Raw genomic sequence first — 11293 nt, forward strand, 5'->3', positions numbered from 1 at the left:
TGACAAACATGTTATAAAACCTGAAACTGTTTTCTTGTGGCTGATAAACCGTGCATAGCAATATGTAGAAGAATCAATTAATCTGTAGCTATAGGTTATTTTAGTAATTGAGTATTCTGCTAAATACTTCAATTTTGGATTACTTTATCAATCGAATATCAATTGTATCAAATCTGATACAAATTACATTTGCTTTATTAAACAACAATAGTCAATACACAAATCAGAATATGACAAGTCTCTTAAAATTAACAATTTGATTTCTTCCTTAGAAAACTCAACATTTTTATTGTTTACATTGCATACGATAATATCTGTCAAAACTAACCCAAATTAGGGCATTTAAGTGCCATATAACATACTGGGTTTTAAACAAAACATTTTGTGAAATACAAAAACAAATAAGTAAATATCAAAATTTCTTAATTTCTAATGATTTTAAAAATAAACATACCCATCCTATTTTTCATGGGATCTCTGTATTTCAAGATATGTGCAGGAATATCTGTTTGTGAATGGAATAGTCTTTAAACACTATTTGGACAAAGCTAGTGTAATGATGCTAAATGATTGTTATTTACAAAAAACTGTAGATGGTACACTGGTTATATGAATGGAAAGATGATATAGACAATATAGAGTTTTGTTTGCACACATGAAAACCGTAAACCAGGTAAAACTGAGTGGTAGCTCTGTGGTTAAAGTACTCAACTTGTAATCAGAAAAATGCCAGTTTAAGCCCCAACACTAAACATTTGCCACTGTTGGGCCCCTGAGCTAGGCCCTTGGTCCTCAGTTACTCAGATTGCATTCAGTGATAATTGTAAGTCACTTTGGATAAATGTCATCTGTAAATGTGATTTGCCATTTGCTACTTTCCCAAATCTTTGCAATATGCTCAGTGGGCCTCAACAATTGTGTGAAAACAGAAACAGTTTTTTAAACCCTTAGCTAGATTGTTTGTCATGGATAATAAAGAGCACATTAGTTTAACTTTGTCTCTCGCTTTTTCTGTGCCGCCAGCATCACACATGCCAGATAACCTACACTGATTTGATTTTGTATGGGGTTTTTTTTGGGTTCTCCTGTATCCTCTGTACAGTACTGACTGGGTCCTCCTGTGTCCTCTATGCAGTACTGACTGGGTTCTCCTGTCTAGTCTGTACAGTACTGACTGGGTTCTGCTGTATCCTCTGTACAGTACTGACTGGGTCCTCCTGTCTAGTCTGTACAGTACTGACTGGGTTCTCCTGTATCTTCTGTATAGTACTGACTGAGTTCTCTTTTGTCTGCTCAGTCATGCTTCTCCTCAGAGTTACATCGTCACATGGTGAACAAACTAGAGTTCATCAATGTTTTTTATCCCCTCTTCAGTAAAGATGAATCTTCATGACAATGTTACTCTCCCCTGCACTCAGACATGTTCTGGTCTGGTCACATAAACTGTGTATCATAAACAACTTGACATTCTGGCTAAGTGTAACCAGACATCCTGCCAGTCAGAGGAGGGATTTCACATGTCACATTATCAGTACCTAAAGGGAGATCTCTCCCTCACCATCACTGATGCTGATTACACTAAGAGGACCTGGTACACCATTTAGTGTACTACCACAACCCTAACCCTCTGGCCGTAACACAATTTAGTGCACCACAAGATGTTCACTGGTCCCATCTGTCCCCCACTAAATATTTTCTGCTGGCACCACTGCATAAGTAACCAGGGTTGCAAATTGTAACCTATTATTCAGTTTAAATTTCTATCTAACGTATACTAAATTCTGATTTTTTTCAGTCAAATCAAATATAAAGTTGAAGAGGGACACAGTTTCTCCTTGTATTCTCCACTCTCTCATTCTGTATCTGCAGTTTTTTCAATCATGTTTCATGTAATGCAGCACAATTCATTAGATATGTTTTGGTGTTAGTGACTAACACAAAGATGTTAGTGACTTAGGTTGTTAGGTGTTGGTTGGGAATTTGGTTCAGTATTTCATAGTAGGTGTTTTGTATAGCAATGACTTATGCAGCCAGAAAGTATGAACTGGTTCTTGTGCAGTGATCTTGTCTCATAAATCATGAGCTTTTCTCCCTTACAATGGCCTGTAGTGAGATTAAATGTATAAAATGTTTTAACAGGTAGTGTTAATTTGATGCAAATGTTAAGACTGGTTCAGATCTAGCAGCTGTTGAATATGTGCTGTTAAGTGTGTTGAGTGTGTTGAGTGTGTGCTGTTGAATGTGTTGAGTGTGTGCTGTTGAGTGTGTGCTGTGTAACACAGAATTCTCCATCCTCCGTCTTCTCCTCTTCTCCAGTTCTTCATTCTGCATCATCTCTCAACTCACTAAAGGTGAATCGTCATGACGATGCTACTCTCCCCTGCATTCAAACGTGTTCTGGTCTGGACTGTTGTGTCCCATAAACCAGACATCCTGCCAGTCAAAGGAGGGATTTCACATGTCACATGATCAGTACCTGAAGGGAGATCCTCAGCATCACTGATGCACTGATGCTGATAGAACTTTATTGATCCTTGGAGGGGGGGGGGGGGGATGTTGCATCGTTACAGCAGTAGAATTGTAAACATCACAATCATTAATCATCATTAATGTTCAGTATCAGATTTGCAGCTCTGTAGTTACATGATCAAAGCAACTTTATATTATAATGAAGTTCCTGACTGGATTTCTCCTCAGCTTTGAATTCTTCAGTTCAGATTAAGCATGGTGAACCTCTGATGTTGGATTTGCTCATATCAGAGTCAGTGGAGGTGATTTATAACAACACAGGTGCAGCTGCTCCTTCTAGTGGACAGATCTGCACAGTGGATGGCCACTCACTGGAGTGTCGTTCATCTCTGCTGTTGAGCTGAGAGGAACAGCATCATCTGATAGTGGAGTTTACACGATCTGGGACACCAGTAATTAAGAGGTCATTCATACATACACAGTTAAAAGGTGAAAGGTGTGTGTTTGTGTTGTTTCATCTGTAACTATTGTGTTATGATGGTTTATTATTTGGTGGATTTTGTTATTAAGCAGCATCAGAGTGATGCTACAGTTGTGAATGGTGGTGCTTATTGAAGTGGTTACTATGGAAACTATTTAAATTTTCTTCATACTGTTTTGGTAGGATGTTGTTGGGCCACTGTAGACATTGGTACTGCAGTGGAAGCTCAGTGGTTAAGCTATTTGCCTTGTAATCAGAAAGTTACCAGTTCAAGCCCCACCACTGCCAAGCTACCCCTGAGAAAGATCTTCAATTGCTCAATGTTGTACTCAGCTACAAGTCCAAGTCACTTTGGATGAAAGTGTCAGCTAAATACTATAAATGGTGGTGTGTGTCTAGTTTTGTCTAGGGAAGCATTCCCTGCTCTATCAGTTGTTTGTCTGGCTACCCTATGCACTTCCTCTGTAGTGTGGTGGTTCAGATGGATGTCCTCGTGAGGGCAGTGGTTTGATTCCCATACTGGGCTGGTCAAGTGTGTCTTTCTCTAGTTATCACCTGTACCAGTACACCAAATATTTCAGAGATTATTTACTTATTTATATTTACATCAAGAATCCCATCATGACAAAGAGAATCAGAATTAATCTCTGAATTTGTGCGTTGACAGTTTGCCCAATCTGGAAAGTGTTAATTAATTCACCGAGTCATATGTTCTCATAACTATAAATGTGAACATATCTGATGTTTACTTTGCCTGCATACGAACTCAATGAATAATTTCAGCCATCAGAAAAGAGTCACTTTCAAAGGCACTCGGTGACTCAGGCAGACACTCACACACACGCCTCTCCACACAAGCAGTAACACCTGGAAGACAGACAATACAGCAACACAGTCCATCTCGAGTTGTGAAGCACCACTTCAGGCGCGCTGGTTGAATGTAATCAGTCATTTAAATGATTTTAATCATGTCATGTAGCCAGATAATCAGACACTGTATTTCACACAGAAATGACCGACAGACAGGTTAACGAGCGGCTAGCTAACTCGCAACAGCACAGCAACGGGATAGCAACAGGAGAGCCAATGAAAATTCGAGAAGCAAATTGGAACAGACCAATGAGAGGACGCAAGTGTTCTGGAACATACTGGAACAAAATCAGGGTCAGTAGAATGGGGGTCGACATGTAGAGACGGACAGAGCCAGAAAACGAAAGCAAAACACAATAACAAAGAACAAATACACTGACAGAAACACAACTGGGAACAGGTTACATGGCAAAAATGTGGAATAAAGAACACATGCTACACGAACAGCGAACACAACAGGGGCTTAATATAAATGGAGGCTTAGTGCAGTGAACACAGGATGAGTGAACAATAACCAGCGACAAAACTAGAGACACAAGTAATATATACACGAGTTAACAATAATATACACACGAGTTAACAATAATATATACACGAGTTAACAAGGAATATATACACGAGTTAACAATAATATATACATGAGATAACAAGTAATATATACACTAGTTAACAATAATCTATATACTAGTAAGCAATAATATATACACAATTTAACAATAATATATACACTAGTTAAAAATAATATATACGCGAGTTAACAAATAGTATATAAACTAGTTAACAAGGAACATATACACTAGTTAACAATAATATATACACTAGTTAACAATAATATATACAGGAGCTCGAGGGCTGTTTAGCTGTGGGGATAATTAGGGTTGAGTGGTAACTGGCTGAGTGGTAGTTGTGGGTGAGGGTTTGATTAGTTGTCCCTATAGTTCTGGCTGCGGGAGTGAGGGAGAGAAAAGGGTCTGTGCTGTTTAAATGAAAATTAAATCATGTTTGATTATGTTAAACGCTTTAAGAAAATGAAATTTGTGCATCCAAGTACGAGAAAGCTCAACCGATTTCTATTGACTTGTGGCGAAACGGCTGCTCCTTTCCCATAAGTATCATTCAACGTTCATACAGAATATAACACAAAGATAAACGTTGTAATTTGACAAAAATGTTTTGACGAATGAGGAACTTTATTAGATATAAATAGCGAAATGTTCCGTCTATTATAACTGGTAACTTAGCTAGCCTAGCCAGCTAACTTAGCCAGCTAGTTAGCTAATGTACCTCAAGAAAGGTAGCTAAGCTAGTTAGCCAGCTAGCTAAATTACCTGGCCGCCTGTATATTTTAACTTGCTTAACGAACAAATTTTAGCACAAATAGCAAATATTGTAGCTATCTGGTTGTCACAAAATAGTGTTGTTCTTTGTAATTATAATTTGGATCTATGATGCAGTAATTTTGTCATGTTTATTAGCTAGCTAGCTAGTTATTTAACGTTGTGAACATGACAGAAAACGCCTAGCTAACTGTATTAGCTAGCTATGTTACCTAGTTAGCCTGATAAATGTGTGTATGTTTGGTCCGGGCTTGCTTTATTCAGCTACAGTCTTATTTGGTTAAGTTAGCTAGCTGGCTAACTAACAATGCCTAATGAAATCTAAAACTGTGGGTGTCAAGGGGGGTGCAGGTGTCTGCTTGCGTATCGTTTGCCAAGAGCTTGGTAGGCGAGCTAATTAGTCAGCTGACAACTGGCCGTTTAGCAGATAAATGTAGGCCTGTGAGTGGCAGCAAACGTCAGGCATTTTAGTGAGTTGTATTGATGATTCATTTTGTTTTGCAACGAGAGACACTGCATTTAAATTCGAGAGGAATTTTGTTCCTTTAACTAGTGACCTGTTAGATTTTATTATTGCAAATATGTAGGTACATGACAGTACGCATACAACATATTAATTAGTTAGAGCTTATTTGTATCTGGGTAAACAAAGCAATACCTCAGCCCTATGTTGATATTATGCTTATAGTTATATATTATTATTATGCTTATATTAAGATAATTGTGTTTCTCTTTCCATAGGTTAGTTTCTAAAAGTAAGATTAATCTTTCATATTAAGATGGACAGTGATTTGACTTTTTGTCAAATTTCTTTTGGAAGCAGTAGACAGCTCACTTGTTTTTTCAATAAATGTTCAAAATACACTCTTAATATAAAGCAGGGTCATATGAGTTGAAAGATATCACAAAAATATTTACAAGCCAGTATTTTTTAGTTGAGACTTTGTTTGCAAGATAAAAGAATATTTTTTTGAGAAATTTTATAAGTTTAAATATTTTGCTTTTGTGTCTGTATGTCCATAGGTCTATGTCAGATCCGTTAAGAGTGAGTAGAAAGTTATTAAAACTGCCATTTTTGCATAACTGCAGTGGTTCTGAAGTTACTGAGATTATGTGGAAATACCAGTATACTTGAAAGCATTTGTAAATTAGCAAAATTAACAATACATATATGAAGCTGAAGTGCTTTTATCATATAGCTAAGCATTGTTGTGCAGAATACAAAGAGTTAGCTGTCCACATATAAAACAGAAACAGACCAATGGATACTTTCACTCTATGCAAGACATGTTAGTCAGTCAGCTAACTTCAGTATGTATTTACATCTGGTCATATGTCATTGGATTAAACACATGTAATGTAGGTATTTGCTGCTATTAAAAGTGTCAACACACTAAGAACATATTAATTAATAACAGCTTATTCATTACATAATTATGACATTTTAGCCCACATCCAAGTTGCACTCTAAGCAGGACTTTAGCCTGAGTATTACTGGCACTGACCTCTCTATTTTCACATGAAGATCTGTATTTGATAGAGACTATAATGCACTTCTGTAAGTCGGCAAATGCTGTAAATGTACACTGATGTCCTCATTTATGTTTCTGAATGTTCAGATTACCTCACATCATCTCTAAGTAAGTTAAAGAATTACATTTGTGGTTTAGCCTTTGTTTCCTTTTAAATACTTCATAAAACTGGCATCGGTTTTTACCATCTAAATCATAACCTTCTGTATTCAGCGAATACAGAGAGCAACTGCAGCCAGTCTAAATGTAAAATGATTTAAATGAAGTAAATGACAAACATTCCTTTGAAGTATTTTGGCTCTTGTACAATGACACCATAATGTGCGGAAATTATTTGACTCTTATTCAGTGACATTAGAAAAAAGACAAATTACAAGTATAGAAACATTGAGGGTAACTGGTTATGAAAGGGGGAAACTTGGTCACATTATATTTAAAGCTAGCTACAACATGTCTCAACAGCTAAGAATCCTCCCATCCTCAACTACTCCACAGCAAATTACTTTTCATGTTTAAATACCATTTAACAGTATTTCAGGATTTCGGCATTATTGCAGGATTACATTTAACATTTAATCATTGACATCATGTGATGTAGAGTAGATTTTAAAATCAGTTTATTCTTTTTTTAATATGACAAATGATGGATTATTAGTATAATAAATGTGGTTGCTATGGTGTCGCTAGGGTAAATGTTGAGGGATATATTTTTGTGGGGGTAATTTTTCTTGCATGTAAAATGGAATCCTGAAATACTGTTGACCTGTTAAGCCATTCCCAGGGAGTTGTTATGTGAATGGCAGGATGTTACCAAATGGTTGCTATGGTGTCCCAGATGGCTGCTAGGGAATTACCAAGTGGTTGCTTTTGGGGTAGTTGGAGAAAGATGATGGGGTATTTAGATGTTGGGGTAGTGTGGTTGAGGGCTGTTAGTCTAATGGGTTAATTGTTGTTTAGGGGTATTAGGCTGCGTGGGAAATGGTTGAGGGCAGTTTGGCTGATGGGGTAGTTGTTTAAGGACTGTTCAAGTTCAAGTTCAAGTGTGGTTTATTTGTCACATACACAGTCATACACAGTACAACTCGCATGTACAATGTATATGGTTGTGTATGTATATGTACACAATGTACAGAATGTACAGATCTATTTGTAAAATTATATATTTACAGTTTTTACAGTTTTTATGTTACATGATGGAATAGAATATCTATATATATACAGTTATGTTACATGGTGGTGGTGGTCCCCATAGTTTATCAGTTTCCCTGATTCAGGGCCCGAATGGCCTGTGGGAAGAAGCTCCTCTTCAGTCTCTCTGTCTTGGTCTTCAGGGAGCGAAAGCGCCTCCCTGACCTCAACAGAGAGAAGAGCCTAATGTTGGGATGGGTGGGGTCCTTCACAATCCTCCTGGCCTTGGTCTGGCCCCGCTTGTATTAGATGGTCTGCAGGTCAGGAAGTTCCGTGTGAGTGATGCACTCTGCTGAATGCACTACCCTTTGGAGTGCTTGTCTGTCCTGCTTGGTGCTATTCCCAAACCAGACTGTGATGTTCCCCGTGAGGATGCTCTCGATAGTGCAGGTGTAGAAGTTCCGCAGTACCTGTGGTTGTAATTTGAAGTGAAGGCTAATTGGCTATGGGGTAGTGTCCAATGTCAGCCAGAGGAGGATGCCCCCCCCCCTCCTCTTTGAGTCTTTTTTCCTCTCAAGGTTTCTTCCTCTTGGTCTGGGGAGTTTTTCCTTGCCACTGTCACCCTTGTCTTAGTCACTGGGGGCTTGGACTTTGACATTTGTAAAGCTGCTTTCTGGGGTAGGTGTTGCAGGGCTGTCAGTGGGCTATTTGGCTGTTGGGGGTAGGTTTGAGGGGTAATAGCATCAAAGGAAACAAATGGGCAGCTCTGAAAGTTCTCTTTGTAAAGAACTGGCGGAGAAAGAGCGGAAAGCTCTTAGCATGAAGAAAGTGTGACGGAAGCACATGACAGCACCACTCTCCTCCTCTTCCTCTCCTTCATCACGCTTTCTCTCATACACCCCATGTTCTCTCCTTCCTCTCTGGAACCCTGCTGTGCTACAGCACTCAGCTACTAGTGTACACCTCTCTCTCTCTCTCTCTCTCTCTCTCTCTATCACAAACACACACACACACTACACCTCACTCTCACACAAACTACACATCTCTCTCACATACACACACTGTACCTCTGTCACACTCTATACCTCACTCTCACTCTGTCACATACACACACACTACTTTTCTCTCTCTCGCACACATATACTATACCTCTTTCTCACACACACTACACTTCTCTCTCTCACACACATATACTCTAACTCTTTCTCACACACACTACACCTCGCTCTCGCTCTGTCTTTCCCACACACATACATTACACCACTTTGTCTTTATTTGACATGTACAAAAAATCAAAGCACTCAACAGCAATGAGAGTCAGCATTCAGGAAGTTGAGAAAATCAGAAGATGAACTTCTGTACTACTGATACCAGCAGGGGTTACTACAAAGGAATTCCTTGAGATCAACTGAAACTTTAATTCTGGGGTCTTTTATCCTTCTCCCTCTTAGTGAGTGTCATTCCTCCAATCATAGTCCTCTCTCTTATCTTCATATCTCTTAGTGAAGTATCATTCCTCCAATCATGATCCTCTCTCTCTTATTTTCATATCTCTTAGTGAGTGTCATTCCTAAAATCACGGTCCTCTCTCTTATCTCCATATCGCTTAGTGAAGCGTCATTCCTCCAATCACAGTCACAACAGTAGACACAACAGTAGTAAATGTAATTGATTTATTATTTATTAGCTAAATATATGCAGCTGACGTGCTGTGATGTCTTAGTGTCAATATGATGAATGTGAACCTTGATGGCAAAGTTATAGGTTAGTTCATTATGTAACATAATGTAATATTGAATATAGTCTGATAATGTGCTCTCAGTGTACTAACTAGAGTAAGTGAGTTATAGGTTAGTTCATTATGTAACATAATGTAATATTGAATATAGTCTGATAATGTGCTCTCAGTGTACTAACTAGAGTAAGTGAGTTATAGGTTAGTTCATTATGTAACAATGTAATATTGAATATAGTCTGATAATGTGGTCTCAGTGTACTAACTAGAGTAAGTGAGTTATAGGTTAGTTCATTATGTAACATAATGTAATATTGAATATAGTCTTATAATGTGCTCTCAGTGTACTAACTAGAGTAAGTGAGTTATAGGTTAGTTCATTATGTAACAATGTAATATTGAATATAGTCTGATAATGTGCTCTCAGTGTACTAACTAGAGTAAGTGAGTTATAGGTTAGTTCATTATGTAACATAATGTAATATTGAATATAGTCTTATAATGTGCTCTCAGTGTACTAACTAGTGTAAGTGAGTTATAGGTTAGTTCATTATGTAACATAATGTAATATTGAATATAGTCTGATAATGTGCTCTCAGTGTACTAACTAGATTAAGATCTCAAAGTGCTTATAAAAGTGAAAACAGAATTATTTTGAATTAATAAATCATATTCAATCATTTAATCAAAGCTGTGTTTAAACAGAAACGTTTCCTGCACTTATTTTTAGTTTGAATAAAATTGTTGTATTTTTCAAAGTTCAAAATCAAAACTTGAAGTTTCAGTTTCAATTTAGTTTTTCAACTGCAACGTTCATTTTCAAATTAATGAAACTATTGCTGCAGATTTCGTTCCACAGATAACAAGAGAGAGTAAGATGTATGTATGTATTTATATGTGTGTATAATACAGCTAGGGAAGGTGGGCTCACTCGGGTCAGGCACGGATCCTTTTTCGGCTTCCAAAATTTATGGGCGAGATATGGAGCCAACAAGATTTCAGGTGAAAAGGTAAGGAATGAGCGCTTTAGACTGCATGTGATCACACGGCAAATTTTGAAATGAATGCTCACTACAGTCTGTATGCATGCATGTGCTCACCCACACACAGTTCATGCATTCATACATGTGCACATAGATAAGATTTTTCCCAAAGGAACCCTCTTTCCTACTGTTCAAATACAGCAGAGACCTACCACTAATGAGATAATGTGAAACCTGCTTGATGGGGAAATGTATTTTGCAGGTCATCTAAGACAGATTTTGTTTCAACTTCTTGATAGAAAGAGACATAAAAACATTACATTTTGTAAAGGGACCAGTCAAACCCCTTAAGATGAAATTAATAAATATCTTATAGAATTCAACTCATATGCCAGAAGACTTGGATTGCACCCAAATAAAACTTCATAAATAAAAATGTAAAAATATTTTAAAAAACAAACTAAAATGGGCCTGAAAAAGAGGAAGTCTTTGAAGTCTTATTCATTTCATGGAAAAATATCCCCTCATAATTTACACCCTTCGGTCATTCACATTGTCATGCATCCCACCGACACACAGACATACAGCAACACACACACACAGTTTGTCCTATTACTCCTGTGGTGAAGGTCATGTCTCGATCCGTTTTTTTGACTGAGGACTCGCTGTATTCCTCAACTTGCAGAATCAGCAAGTTCTGTGTAGTGTGAACATTAACCCCCTTCTGAGAGTGTTTTTGTGTGTAAACTGCTTTGGTT

This window comes from Electrophorus electricus, chromosome 5, assembly GCF_013358815.1.
Source record: "Electrophorus electricus isolate fEleEle1 chromosome 5, fEleEle1.pri, whole genome shotgun sequence".
NCBI lineage: Eukaryota > Metazoa > Chordata > Actinopteri > Gymnotiformes > Gymnotidae > Electrophorus > Electrophorus electricus.